Here is a 13205-nt window from a genome sequence, read left to right on the forward strand (position 1 = left end):
CTCATAAACACAAACAACTCCACCCTTCAACACACTCCAACCATTCACAAAAATCAGTCAAGGAAAATACATGCTCAACACACCCTCAAACAAATTCACCCCAGCACCACCTTCGACTAGAACAGACCCCTTTACGTTAACACATAGTGGGCCTATGTTTGGTGATGCTAGGTGTGGTATAGGGTGGAGTGTATCGGTGACGCCAACGTGCCTCTTAAAGCTTATTTTTGGGGGTTTGATGGACATCAAGGGCAACGTCTGTGTGATGCAATGCATCAGTTTTCCAGTCGGTCAATGGCTCCTGTTTGTTTTTACTCTTACTAATGGAATAGAACGAAGGGGAAAAGTGTAGTGAAAAAACACAGCTTATGAGAACCAGGTGTTTTTTTCGCCTATTCTCGGGAATGTTTCACCTTGTAAAAGCAAGCGAGTGGAAGGGGCATGTGTACCATGCTGGAGTGAATGGTTTGGGAATGGGTTTTTTCAAGGGGTGTGTGCTGACCAAAAGGGTATGAGTGAGAATGAATGTGTTTTGAGAGAGCATTAGAGGGTGAGCTGAGTTTTAAAAAAAAATTTGAGTAGTCAGAAGGTAGAATTATTCAGTGCAACTGTAGCATAGCCATGACTGGAAGAGGCAGAGGCTTCCTTGTGCCTCTTGTGGATGAGCCTCTGCTAACCAATTTCTTGCCTCATTGAGCCACAGAAAGCTATTGCTTTTTGCGGTAAGGGTGTGATCCACAACACATACATGCATGTCATGCTAAAACACCCACCTGGGGCATGAATGAATGGCAAGCCTGACTACCACACAGGGCTCCTATTGATGACATCATTGCAGGGCATCTGGTCACTCCACCCATTGCATGTTCAGAGAGCCATTCAGTCAACTTTGACGGCACCATGGTTCTTTTACAGACATGACGGCAAGTGCTTATTTTTACAAAAATTATTTAATTAAGCTGGCTCTGGTAGTGAATGAACAAAATCCCTTTCATTTGAGTCTGATTGAACAATCAACAATCGGGCAGTTTATGATCTGCATCAGTACAATAAAGACATCTGCGAAAAGAAAGATATTAAATCAGCATGCTTTATTCCTCTAATGCATGTTTAATCACTTTTCTATCCTAATGTTGATGGAATATGCAAAAAGAGAACAAAGGACATAAAAAACCCATCTGCATTGTGAATTGCGCTATAATGATGCTCATTATCCAAATATGTCCTTATTGAAATGTAGCCTATAGTTTGCATGCAAGGGAAAGCTGACTTTACTTTTAATGGGTGGTAGATCACACAGTCTGGGAAAGTTTATTTGTTTTCATGAGCAAAACATGAATGAAAGGAGTGCATCAGGACTGCCAGCATTTGATAACAAGGAATTTATGAAAGTAACGAATTCAGAATACTGAAATGGCAAGCCTTAAATAAATCAGTATAACCAGATGATGAACGAGCCCCCCCCCCCCCGAAAAAAACCTTAATTCTTTATACCTCTCTCTCCTCTCCCTGTAGCATTTCAAGATGTATTTGAATAACAGTCTCTATCTGATCTCTAACTCTGCCAATGGCTTAGTCCCAGTAGGTCTTTCAGGAAAAGGCTAGGCCTGCTTTCCTCCAGCTCGTCAAATCACATGCAACAGTACAGCTAACTCTTCAAGGTCCACTACCATAGCACAGGGACAGCTAAAACTCTGCCAATTAAACCCTGAATGCTCAGCCTGTACTGGTCTCACTAAACCTCTTCTTTATTAGAAGTTACCTGGTGAATGATAAAAAAACAACTGTAGTCAATCCACATTGTTAGCTAACGTCCAAAACATGATTTCCAGCCACCCATGTTGATGAGAATGTATGCATTTTCCCGGTAAATGCTTGGCATTGTTTAAATGAAAGGAGTTTTTGATGCTTGTAGTACATCTTTTAGAAGTTAATAGCTGTGCTGTTGCAACGACCTGATGTCATTTACTGCTGCTTTGGTGATTAACCCCAAGAGAGCTATCATGCAACCAATTTATTTGAACTTCGAGGATTAAATCTCTGGGGTGGGTCATGCCAGTAGCTCCTGAATAGGTTGAATTTGATTTGATGTTTTGATTTGTGAGCCTGTTTGAAGAGCAAACTGATAAAGTGCAGAGTGAATTCTTGGATGGTGAGTTTGGGAAGGAGAGGAGGGTGGAGGGCGCAGGACATGAAGAGCTGCCTCCCAATTCCCCTCTTCTTGTCTCTTTTCTTTCCCTTCCCTCCTCTTCATCCTACCCCACCCCTCTCTACGCGGCTGCTACCCCACCCCTTCCTGCTCACTCCCCTCAGTGCAGCCAGACAGAGACACTTGTTTTTTTGTATGAAGGGGGTTTACCCAATGAACAATCCTGTCGTTCTTTACCAAAATAAGCCAGTGGGAGAGGGATCGGCGAGTCAGCCAGGGAGATTGGAGCAGCAAGGTGAACAGCCCCTGGTTATAAGTTCTGGGAGTGGGAGTGCAGCATGCTTGGACCCACATATACACTGCCTTGCTGCCTTCCTGCCTGACTGACTTGACTGGCTGACTGACTGACTCACTCCACTGTTACTCACTCACTCTCTCTCCCTCTCTGTCCTGCTCCCTCGCTCCTTCCCTCCTACTTTCCACCCTTGAGAGCAAGAGCGCACAGATTGGGAAGGTGCTCCTCAGACCTGCGTCTGGACAGCTTGAAGACAGCACAGAGGATTTTTCCCTCTTCTCTCATCTTCTCCCTTACTTCCACCACTTCTGCCACAAAACCACATGGATGAGTTTTTTTTGCGTTTTGCTGGAGGAAGAAAAATAAAAGTTAAACAGACAATTTGTTTCATTTGCAGTTGAAAATATAACATTTTTAACTTTTGTTTTCTGGTTGTACTTTTTTTTCTTTCCCTGCACTTGTGAGCAGCACTGGACCAATTCAGGGTGCCAGCTCTTTGCCAAGGAGGACACCACTCCTCTTTTTTGGCTGCATGTTCATTGAATATCTGATGCCATCGCATCCCATGGGAGATATGCGTGGCTGAAGCAAGGAGGGAGGTAAAAGAGAGAGACCCACCTGAAGCTCACACCTACCGCCTCCCTGTACCGTAACGCTCTGAGGAAAGAAAGGTAAGCCCTACCTGCCCTCATGTTTCCTGTGGCTGTGTTAGCATCCTCATGTCCTGCCACCTCTAATCTTTTCACTTGTATTACCTGGGGCTGGAGCTAGAGTGGCCAAAAGAATCAGATGGAGAAAACAGGACAGAAAAAAAAAAAATATATATATATATATATATGTATATATAATAAATCTTAGTCATGGGACCAGCATAATTATCCTCAATCCTGAACTAGTGTCACAGGGTCTACGTGGAGATTAAAAGGAACCGGTACAGTGTTCACCAAGCTCCAGCCAAAACACCATATGGTCAGTGATTCTAATATTTAGATTGTGCATCTTGTGCCCTCGCATTCTCTTCAAAGAAAGGAATGTTGATCTACATGGAAAACAGATGGCATTGATTATGGATTATGCCTTGGGTATGTGAAATTTCAGGTGTTTTTGGTAAGACATTGTTGATCCACAAACATCTGCAACCTTTGATGATGATGATGATAAGGGGGGTGCTATGTATTTGGAGAGTGCGTTTAAAGGTTGGGTAATGTGGTAGTTGGATATATAAAGATGCTGATTATTTTTTTAAAGAGTATTCTCCATGTAGGCAGATCGTGTGTTTGTATCTGTGAATGTAGTTGCTACTCATGACTCACTCTCACATGATCGGTTGGTAAAGACTGACACTTGTTTTCTAGTTTTGATAGATGTGGTAAACAAACATATTATGTTTTCTGTGGAAAAAAAAAGGAATGTTGCAAATGGTCAGATGGTCCTCTATATTTTCCTTTCTTCTCTTCTCCTCTCCTAATGCCCCTGTTGCTTCACTCTGTCCATCCACTGTGACGCTTCTGGCAAGCGACACTGCATTCCACTGTAACGACATCCCTCCCTTGCAAACAGAAAAAGGGGAGATAGTCGCGACCTTGAGTTCTCAGGTACCCTGCATGACAAAATAACAGGGAGTGAGACAGATAGGAAGAGTTGAGCAAAAAGTGAAGAGGAAAAAGAGCAACAGGAACACATTAGTGAAGCTAGGAAAACATTTCCAAAAATAAAGAGAAGATTCGAAAATGCATGCTTTGCTGAGATGATACATTTCTCAATCACATGTTATTCAGTGCACCAACAGCAGGCTTGCTTAGGAAGGAGAGGTGGAGGGAGACAGAGAGAGAGAGAGAAAGAGAGGTATTGCTGAGAGTAACAGAGAAGGGGGGAGAGAGTCTGGAAAAGACAGTGGGCTGGAGTTCTGAAATCCAAAAACATTTGGCAGCATCCCTAGATTTCACTGCCTTATGGCAAGAAAAGTCAACTGGATATGTGTGTGTGTATGTGTGTATGTGTGTGTGTGTGTGTTGGGGTATACACGTGTATCCACACATGCATGCTCCTATGTGACTGAATCTGTGTGCGTATCAAAGTGCGTTACACAATCTTCAAGGGGAGTGGGTGAACGCATTAAAGTGTGAACTCTCCCCCCTGGCAGCGAGTTATAACAGAAGTTCTGCGGTCGACGGAGCTGCTGGTGCGCAGCAGCGTCTGCTTAACTGTTCAAAGTAGTATTTGCTCATAAATTTCAGGGCCTTTCGTAGGTTTAGTGGTTTCCAGGCAGCTTCCCACCCTCTCTTCATTTCTATTAAAAAGTACCTGTAGGTGAGAAGATCTATGCACCTTTCTGTTTCTGCCAACATCACTGCATTTTTATGGCATGTATTTCCATGCCTGGAACAATGGTCATGGCAACATTGTGCTGTGACCATGGCAACCCCATGCCACTCACAGTGGATGGCTCCTGGTCAGCAGTTGGTCGACTGGTGGATATAGGCAACTCAAGTGTGTGTGTGTGTGTGTCTTTGTTTTACATCACACCTAACGGCCTCCAACCAGCTGATCATTCCAGACTTTTGATAGTCTCAATCTCAAACAGATGAACACACTCACACTGTCTGTTACCAAACCGCCTACTCATATAGTACTGAGCTTCATTCACTATGAGCTTCATACGCCCCACTGCAGTTACTTTATAGGCCAGACGTGTTGAAGTTGGGACTTCAGACTACAAGGTGTCTCGGTGACTTCCTCTTCTTTATAGAAGAATAGATTAAGCTATTTCGTGAACTTATATCCTTGAAAGTTGGATGGCTGTGATGTCTCTTCTCTCAGTCAAGGCTGATTTTTGATTAAAATCAATCACTCGATCAGAGGGAGCGAGGCAGAGTTAATGCACACAGCATCAAGTTTTTTCTAGAAGCAGAGAGAAGAACATTCTATAAGACAGTGAGCGAATTTAGATTGAACTTTTAGGAGCTGCAAGAATGAATGCCTTCTCTGTATCACCCTTTGTATGGCTCTGCTACCAGCAGAGTGATAACTCTGGCTTCAAGGCTCAGGATCTAGCTGTCAAGTAAACATAGAGAGAGTAAACATAGAGGTCTCTCAGTGTCACTACTTTCTCCAGTCCACTTTAAAGACGCCAAATCACTTTTCATATTTGCTCAAAACCTTAATGTATCACTTGCATGTACTGCTGCCTAACTCTGACTGATGGTGCATTTTTCTCAAAGAGGGGGTGACACCAAACCCCCAAAATCTAAGTTAACAAAATATCAAGCAAACATGTATAAAGGCATTACGACAGTAGATATAAATCCTTGAATTTGTTTTTGTTGAGCTAAATGGATATTTGTGTTTGTGGGTCCTCAAAGTGTAAAGTAATGGTAAAGAGAGCCATGATGTCTGGATTATCTGCCCCAAGCTCTTTGACTCAGAGCATGTCTTATACGGCATCATTTTTTTTAGGAATTTCACTTTAATTTCTGGTTATTAGTCACTTTGCGAGCTGCAAGCCTCAAGTTTAGCATTTTGACCAGCACCATCTTGTTTTTTTCAGGAACAGATGTAGGAGAGGGGGATGGGTCTGATTGAGAACTTGTCCACTGCGTGCTCACCTAAACTTGCAACCATGAACAGATTGAACAAGTACTAGCTGTCAATCAGGCTGTATCTATGCTCCAATGCATGTCATAGCTATTTTACTTTAAATGAGACCATCATTTACAAAATGAACATCATGCTTTATTCGAGAAGACACGGAAATAGCAATTGAGACCATTAAATCCTTTGTAAAATGTTTACTGAGATTATAAATCTCTAGACAACCAAGAATACTTGTAACCCTGGATTTTTACTGCAGATTATACATTTTGTAAGAAGTAGTTTTTCTAAAAAACGGTTATTCGGTGAAGGTCTCTGTGGTTCTTTTTATGTTGGTAAGGGTGGGGTGGTGCCCTACCACCCTCTATTGGCTAATCGTCTTCTAGTTCATGTTTTTATGTGCTTTTTTGCATGTGTGTGGGTCAGTCTTTTGCCGTGCTCGCAGGAAATGAAAGAGAATGCCACTCATTCTCAAGGAAAAGTAAAGACACTTTTCACTTATGTCTCTTGAACCCAAACACCTTAAGAATACATGCACGAACACATGCACGCACGCATGCACACACACACTTTCCTTATGTTTCATATGTGCTTTAACAAGGGAAAAAGACAGTGCCAACAGGCCACTCCCTTAAATCTGTTCAAAAAAGAATGTATTTTCTTTCTTGCTCTCTTCTGCTTGTCATAACACACACATAGACATACTTTACATGCACACATTCTTCAGTATGTGTTGTGAGACGTGCCAACTGGTATTATGAATTAGGAATAGTCATGAAGGAAGCCGGAAACAAAATACAGGCCCTGGTCTTGATCTTTACCTGGACCATAACATTCAAGATAATTGACCTGATTTGTTTTTCAGCAAAAAAGGGGAGAACAAAAAGACAAAGACTGATATATGTGGAAGTCAGTCAGCTATATGGCAAGTGGTGAATCTGCATAAACATAAGGACCTCAATTGTGGATGGAGGAGCAGGTTATTAATCAATATAGTAAAGGACCTTGTTTTGGCCCTCAGCTCCATATGAGCTCAGAAATCAGAGCAAATGACATAATGAAACAATAAAACAGCAGAACATCTTCTACAATTGTAATTCGGTTCTATTTGTTTCAAATTAAAATGTTTCTTGCTCTGTCATTGTCTGATTCACTTTCCTGTTTCCCAGTCACACTGTCGGTCTATCATAACTGTGTCTGGACAATTGGGAGATTTTCCACTGGGCTGGCAGCAACAGGGACAGGGGGTCCGTGCAGCATAAAGACTTGGCAAAAGTTCCTTATTATTTTTCATCCGCATCCCATTGACTCTGTCAGCAGTTTCTCAGTCTTAGAAGACCAATGCAGGCTTAGAGTGGCTTGACAACACGCCCTCTTCAACTATCGCAGGGAACTTATCGCAGGCACGCTTACGAGACAGAGTCTTGAACATTCCCCTTCTTTTTTGATTCAATTCCAGTTGCCCCTGCTCCTTCATTTTTTTACTGGTGTAGACTACAAATCCTCTTGAAACAAACCCTCACTCTTTACTGGACTCAAACTAAAACTCCTGTGGTAAAGCAACCTTGCTCTCCGACGCCAGACATTGCTTTTAGTCAGTGAGGCCTGAACAAGGCGCAGTAACTAAGCCATGCACAACACATGTATTAAGCAATACTTCCTGGAATCAAATGTATATTTTTCCAGTGGTGCGTCATAGTTTTAGGGGACGGCAGCTCATGTTTTCAAAGAGAAACCAACAGGAACAAACAGGAATGAGAGACCGAGTGCTCATCCAACAAATGTGCTGTTCCTGGTTAATGGGATCTGACATCTTGCACTCTTCCGCTGAGGCTGAGTTTTTCCTGGTTAAACTCTGGATGCAAGGAAGCAAGAGTTTTCCCATGTCTCCTCAGAGGATATGTATGACCTCCCCACTTACCAGTCTCAGTTATGGTAAAAACGAGGGGGAATCCATTTCACAGAGGGAAACCAAATGTAGATTGTCTGATTGTTTGGTTGGCTGTGCAGCGCAAATATTTGTATGTTCAGGTAGCTAGTACAAATGAGCATGTGCGTGCAGTGTATGTGTGTAGGTTTATTTGCCTTTGGCTTTTGACTCTGCTACAGCTTATTCATCACGCCCCAGTTCACTGTCTGGCAAGAATTTAGTTTGGAGCTTCTAAAAGCAGGACGTTTGGCCAACTCTTAACAGGGGTCATAGTCCTCAAAATAAAATTCACATTATCCCTCTTTTGATCTTGTTACAGGCGCATTTCAGAAGCCAACTCTTTATTTTTATTGCTTCACTTCAGATGCAGGATGGATATATCTCTCTTTGATGGGTCAATATTGAGAAAGGGGTTGGAAACGTCTTTTCTGAGACCATCTGAATAGCTCCAGACTTTGTTATTGTTCGGTCTGAGATAGATTTCGACGTGTGCATAGTTGTTCGTAAAATCAGAATAGACATCCCATCGGAGCAGAATAATAAAAAACATGCATTATGTGTTCACTCAAAGTAGAGTTTTTCCTCAAATTCAGACAGTAACTTCATAGCTATAGTGCATCAACAAGTTTTGTTCCACCTATTACCTAATAATTATTTTTTTATTAATAAATAAGAAACAGAGCCAGACTACATATTTCCACTGACTTCAATTCTTTGTGCGAAGCCAAACCTACCAGCTGTGATAGGGAGCTTAATATTTAGGGGCAAGACAGAAATCCTTAATATAAAATGATATAAAAAGAGAAAAAAAGGCTTATTTTGATATTTTAAAAGATTTACAACACATGGAAACAATCATTTGTTTTACCACCTGGGGGCAGCAGAAAAAGCTGTAAACATACTGTTGACATACTGAATTATTTACCTTATATAGTTGATGGTGAACATGTTAGCAAAAGCATATTTACACATATATTAAACACAAACCAACATTATAATTCATTCATCCATTAATTCTGTATTCCTGGCTCCTGAGAAATTTAAGTCCAATATTCTCTCTGCTTTAGCTCAGTCGTCAACTTATGAGAGTTGACGACTATCTGCTAATTGCACCACCATAGCATTATACAACACTGGCTAGCACTACACAATAGTGCAGTAGCAGGAGGTTATGACACAAACAACCTAGAAAAAAGTTTGTATTGATGAATATGTTGATAGTAGATGATAATTTATTCATATATTATTAATATATGATATATTCATTATAACATAATAATGCTGCTCAGCATTATATGAAATGAAAATATTTAAGACTGTCAATGTGTCTCAACGTCCTTAAACAAACTGACAGGGGTCGTCAGTTTTCTACCCAGATAAACACGTGATATTTAGATTGGATCACAGTTTTCCTTTAAAACAAAACTCATTTTGACGCACTGTACTATATGACCTCTAGTGGATCATACAATCTTTGTGTACACTGATTGACACCAAAGACTTAATCACTGTTGAAGACAGCAAATAGAAAAACATAAATGAATAGAATAATTAGACAAAACACAAAATATTACTTTTACTATAGCCACTGTGGTATCCTATTATTGTTCAATGCAGGTTACTGGTCTCTCAGTCTTTATGTGTGAATGGCCATGGCTTAGAGACGTAATCTTTTCTGTACAGACTTTGAGCTCATTGAGCAACATGTGTTTCATAATGCAATGCTCAGAGGCATTAGGCAGCATACAAAACAACCAGTCCTTCAAGGATTTTGTCCTAATCATTTCCTGTAATCAGCAGCAAAGTAGTGAAACGATTAAATGAAAAAGCGACTTAGTGCCGAATCAAACTGGTTCTAGGTAGATTGCTGTGTGAGCATTGCATTACAGTGTGTGTGTGTGTACGTGTTCTTAACTGCAGTTCTCTTGTTTTCTGTTTATCGCTGCAATTTATGTAATGTTTCCTGAAGTAAGACAGGAGAGGCACTGGAGTCTGGCAACATTCCTTTGGGCTTAAAGTAGCCGTTGAAGACAAATCATTTTTGTTTCATGCTCTCAGGACAGGAAGGGATATTTCTCTGTCTCCAGTAACAATTTAAGAAGGAGACAAGTTGAGTAGAGTTTCATGGAGAGTATTTAAGATGCTGTAGAGCAAAGATTAAGATAACAAAAACACAAGATTAATTGGATGACAGCCCCACTGTTTGGCTCTCCATCACACACTTGCTTTGTTTGGTCTGTCAAAGTCAACTTAAGTGGGTACCATAAGTAACATTGCAAGCAAGTTTGGAAAGATTTCAAACCTGGCAATTAAGCTAGTGGCGCCTCTTTTCACATAGTGATCATATTAAGTATATTTCTGTTGATCAAATGCTGCTTATTCATCCATTAAAGCTCAATTTCTACCATTTTCCATGTATGAGCACATGATAAGAGGGTTAAGTAAGCTGCTGTCTGCTGTACGAATATAGCTGTAGTTGCATAAAGCATCACAGAAGTGAACTGTCTTGTTGAAAATTGAGGAAGGTCAAAGATTTAGTTGAGTTGAGTTAAAACCTGGATGTTCTAGATTGCAAAATTAAAACATTGTCTACCTCACGTTAACCATGGAAGTCTGCAGTTGTTTGGACAGTGAACTCTACAGAAGTACAACCACTTGTGGGAGGATGTTTTTTGGCCAACCAACATAATACTTAATTAGAGAGGGCTTTGAATCAATTACCACTCACTTTCATGTGGTTAGCAGATGGCTACACATTCTCTCTTCCCCATTTTTCCTGCTTTTTTCCTCTGCAGGCCGCCAGCAAAAAGCCATGTTGCGTTGCCTCAGTGCTAATTTGAACCAGAGAAGTGGTCATTTCCTAACTGTGGGCCCCCGCCTCTGCTCCGCAAGCCGAACCGACAACCAGCCCAATGGAGCCTGAGCTTGAGTGCTCCCAAAGCTGGGTAGAAACCACACAAACCCCTTTTCCTGACATGTGGTAAAAGTGTGATAGGGATATAGGAAATATCAGGCAGGGTTAGGAAAGAGGAATGGCAATGGATCCATTTGGAAAAGAAGGAAAGATTGAAGTAGGACATGATGAAAATGTGGATAGGAGAAAGGGGAAGGGGGAGATTGGAAAAAGGCAAGAAGAGGTGAAAGTATACAATGAAAGATTTAAAGGTAGAAGAAGCAGAAAAGAGAAAAATAAGCTTAGTCTGAGGTGCACTAAGGTTGTAGAAACCATGTTGCGTCTTTGATCTGGCCAAGGATTTGAACCAGTATCAACCAAAACATGCAGGGGCCGTCTGTTTGCGCCTAGACACAATGTGATCATTCCTCTATGAATTACTCTGCTTCAGTTCGCCACAACTTCTTTACTACTCCAATGTTTGTTTACCCTGTCAGGAACACCCAGCCCATTCCTCAAGCAAGCTCAATAATACGTCAGAACTCCTGCAATCAGCTAAACTTTCTATGGCATTAATCTCGAGGGGAAAACAGAAATCTGTGTAGTTTTGAAGATTTTTAAGATACAATTGAGTCAACCAATACTGCCTTTATGTTCTCTATTTTGCTTAGCAAAAGGCATTTCTCAATTAGCGATGTAATACAGGATCCATTTATTCTACTTTAGCCACTGTATTCCAACATTAGGACGAAGCATGTCTTGTATCCCTCGTAGTCTGGAAGGAAGGAAGAGGGATAACAAGGAGGCGGAGGAGGAAGTCAAGGATGCAGACATGTCCGCCAGATCGTTATAGTAAGAGGATGTGTCCTGAATGGTGTGTCTCTGCCATATGACAGCCTACTGATTCAAACCTCATGTTGGTAGCAGAGAAACAGTGAAGAGGCAATAGAGTTAGAAGCTTAATTATGGGTAGCCTGCAAACAATGGCCATCTAGAGAAGGTATTTTGTGCGAAAGAGAAACCTTTTATTTTGGTTTTAAAAGCTGCACCAATTGATATTTAAACATGAAGAGTATCAAATAGTTTTGTGCAATGTCAAAGGGGATTCATGGCACAAAACTTCTGCCTTTGACAGAGCTTTCTGAAGTCTGTTAAGATAACACAAGTGATGTGACCAAGGTAATAATAAGCTTGAGCCTGCACAGAGTACACATTTTGTGCAATCCTAAATCACAGGGGACCTCTAATAACATTGTATAATTTTAGAAAGTAATACACATAAATAGAATGTAGACACTCTAAGGACGGATCTTGTTTAGATTAAATTGGAAAGGACAGATAGCAAAACATTAAGAAATTTGAAAATGATTGTTACAAATTACCCTTTACCAGTATAAAAAACAGGCAATTGTGTTGTGTAAAAATGGTTAACATAGTTAACACATTAGTAGATGCAATTAGAACCACATATCCTAATCCCTCATTGCAAGGGGATCAGCCAGAACATCTCATCTTCAGGGATTCTGAGGAAGGCCAGCTGAGGCAAGCCAGGTGTAATGATGTAGTGAAACGCACAAACAGCCATCCACTCTCATGTGGAGAGAATGACAAATCCAGACCGCTTCAACACTTGTGGGAAATGTGCATAGACCCCATCTAAGTCAGCAGAGTACACACTAACAGTGTCCTAAAGAATCAGGGGCATTTCCCCAATATGCTGCATATATTGTGTGTGTGATCATAAAACCAGGGTCCCTCACATTTCTCTCTGTCTTGTTCTTATTGTGATCCCATGCATAATTCAGTTTATCACATGTATTGCTGTTTTCTCTGGAGTATGAGTATAATAGTCATTATGCAAAGCTCTTCTCAAAGACAGATAATACTTCTGCAGTACAGCACCACAATACCGTGGTCCAATTGCTCCTGATAGTAGGTGATAAGAATCACTTTGATCCTGGACACCACAAATTTCTGTCCCAGCACAGACCTACAACTTTTGCTTTACATTACTATAAACTTACCCATATCATAGGTATCATCATCAAATAATGTCTTTAAAATGACATTTGAGTCACATTCACGAAGTGCTGCTATTTACCACTATTTTTCTGTCGGCCAGAGTAGTACAATTACAACAACAACAAAGAGAGAAACAAGCTTTCTCCAGAATCAGTCACTACCCCTTTAAGTCTCTTTCCCAAGGACACGTCGGCATGCGGACCGGGTAAAGTAGAGATTAAACTGCTGACCTTTGGGTTAGTGTTAGATTGCCTCTACTTCCTAAGCCACTACTATTGTGGAAAAAAAATTGTGTGAGGGAAGTAGGGGAACCTAAACTCAACAT

The 13205-nt window shown here is 41.0% G+C and overlaps 1 protein-coding gene across 3 annotated transcripts in view; it reads left to right on the forward strand.

The window, feature by feature from the left end:
* col8a2 (collagen, type VIII, alpha 2) overlaps positions 1-13205 on the forward strand; it is a 63131-nt gene that overhangs the window by 13871 nt on the left and 36055 nt on the right. The window contains exons 1-2 of one of the 3 annotated variants that reach the window (XM_035648013.2): positions 2318-2444; positions 2913-3115. The exons of 1 other annotated variant lie outside the window; for it this stretch is intronic. The gene's annotated coding sequence lies outside the window, so the exon portion shown is untranslated. Of the gene's footprint in view, positions 1-2317; positions 2445-2912; positions 3116-13205 lie in introns of those variants that run through there. One more of the 3 variants, XM_035648012.2, reaches the window with a different exon arrangement.

Source organism: Scophthalmus maximus, chromosome 22 (genome assembly GCF_022379125.1).
Source record: "Scophthalmus maximus strain ysfricsl-2021 chromosome 22, ASM2237912v1, whole genome shotgun sequence".
NCBI classification, from domain to species: Eukaryota; Metazoa; Chordata; class Actinopteri; order Pleuronectiformes; family Scophthalmidae; genus Scophthalmus; species Scophthalmus maximus.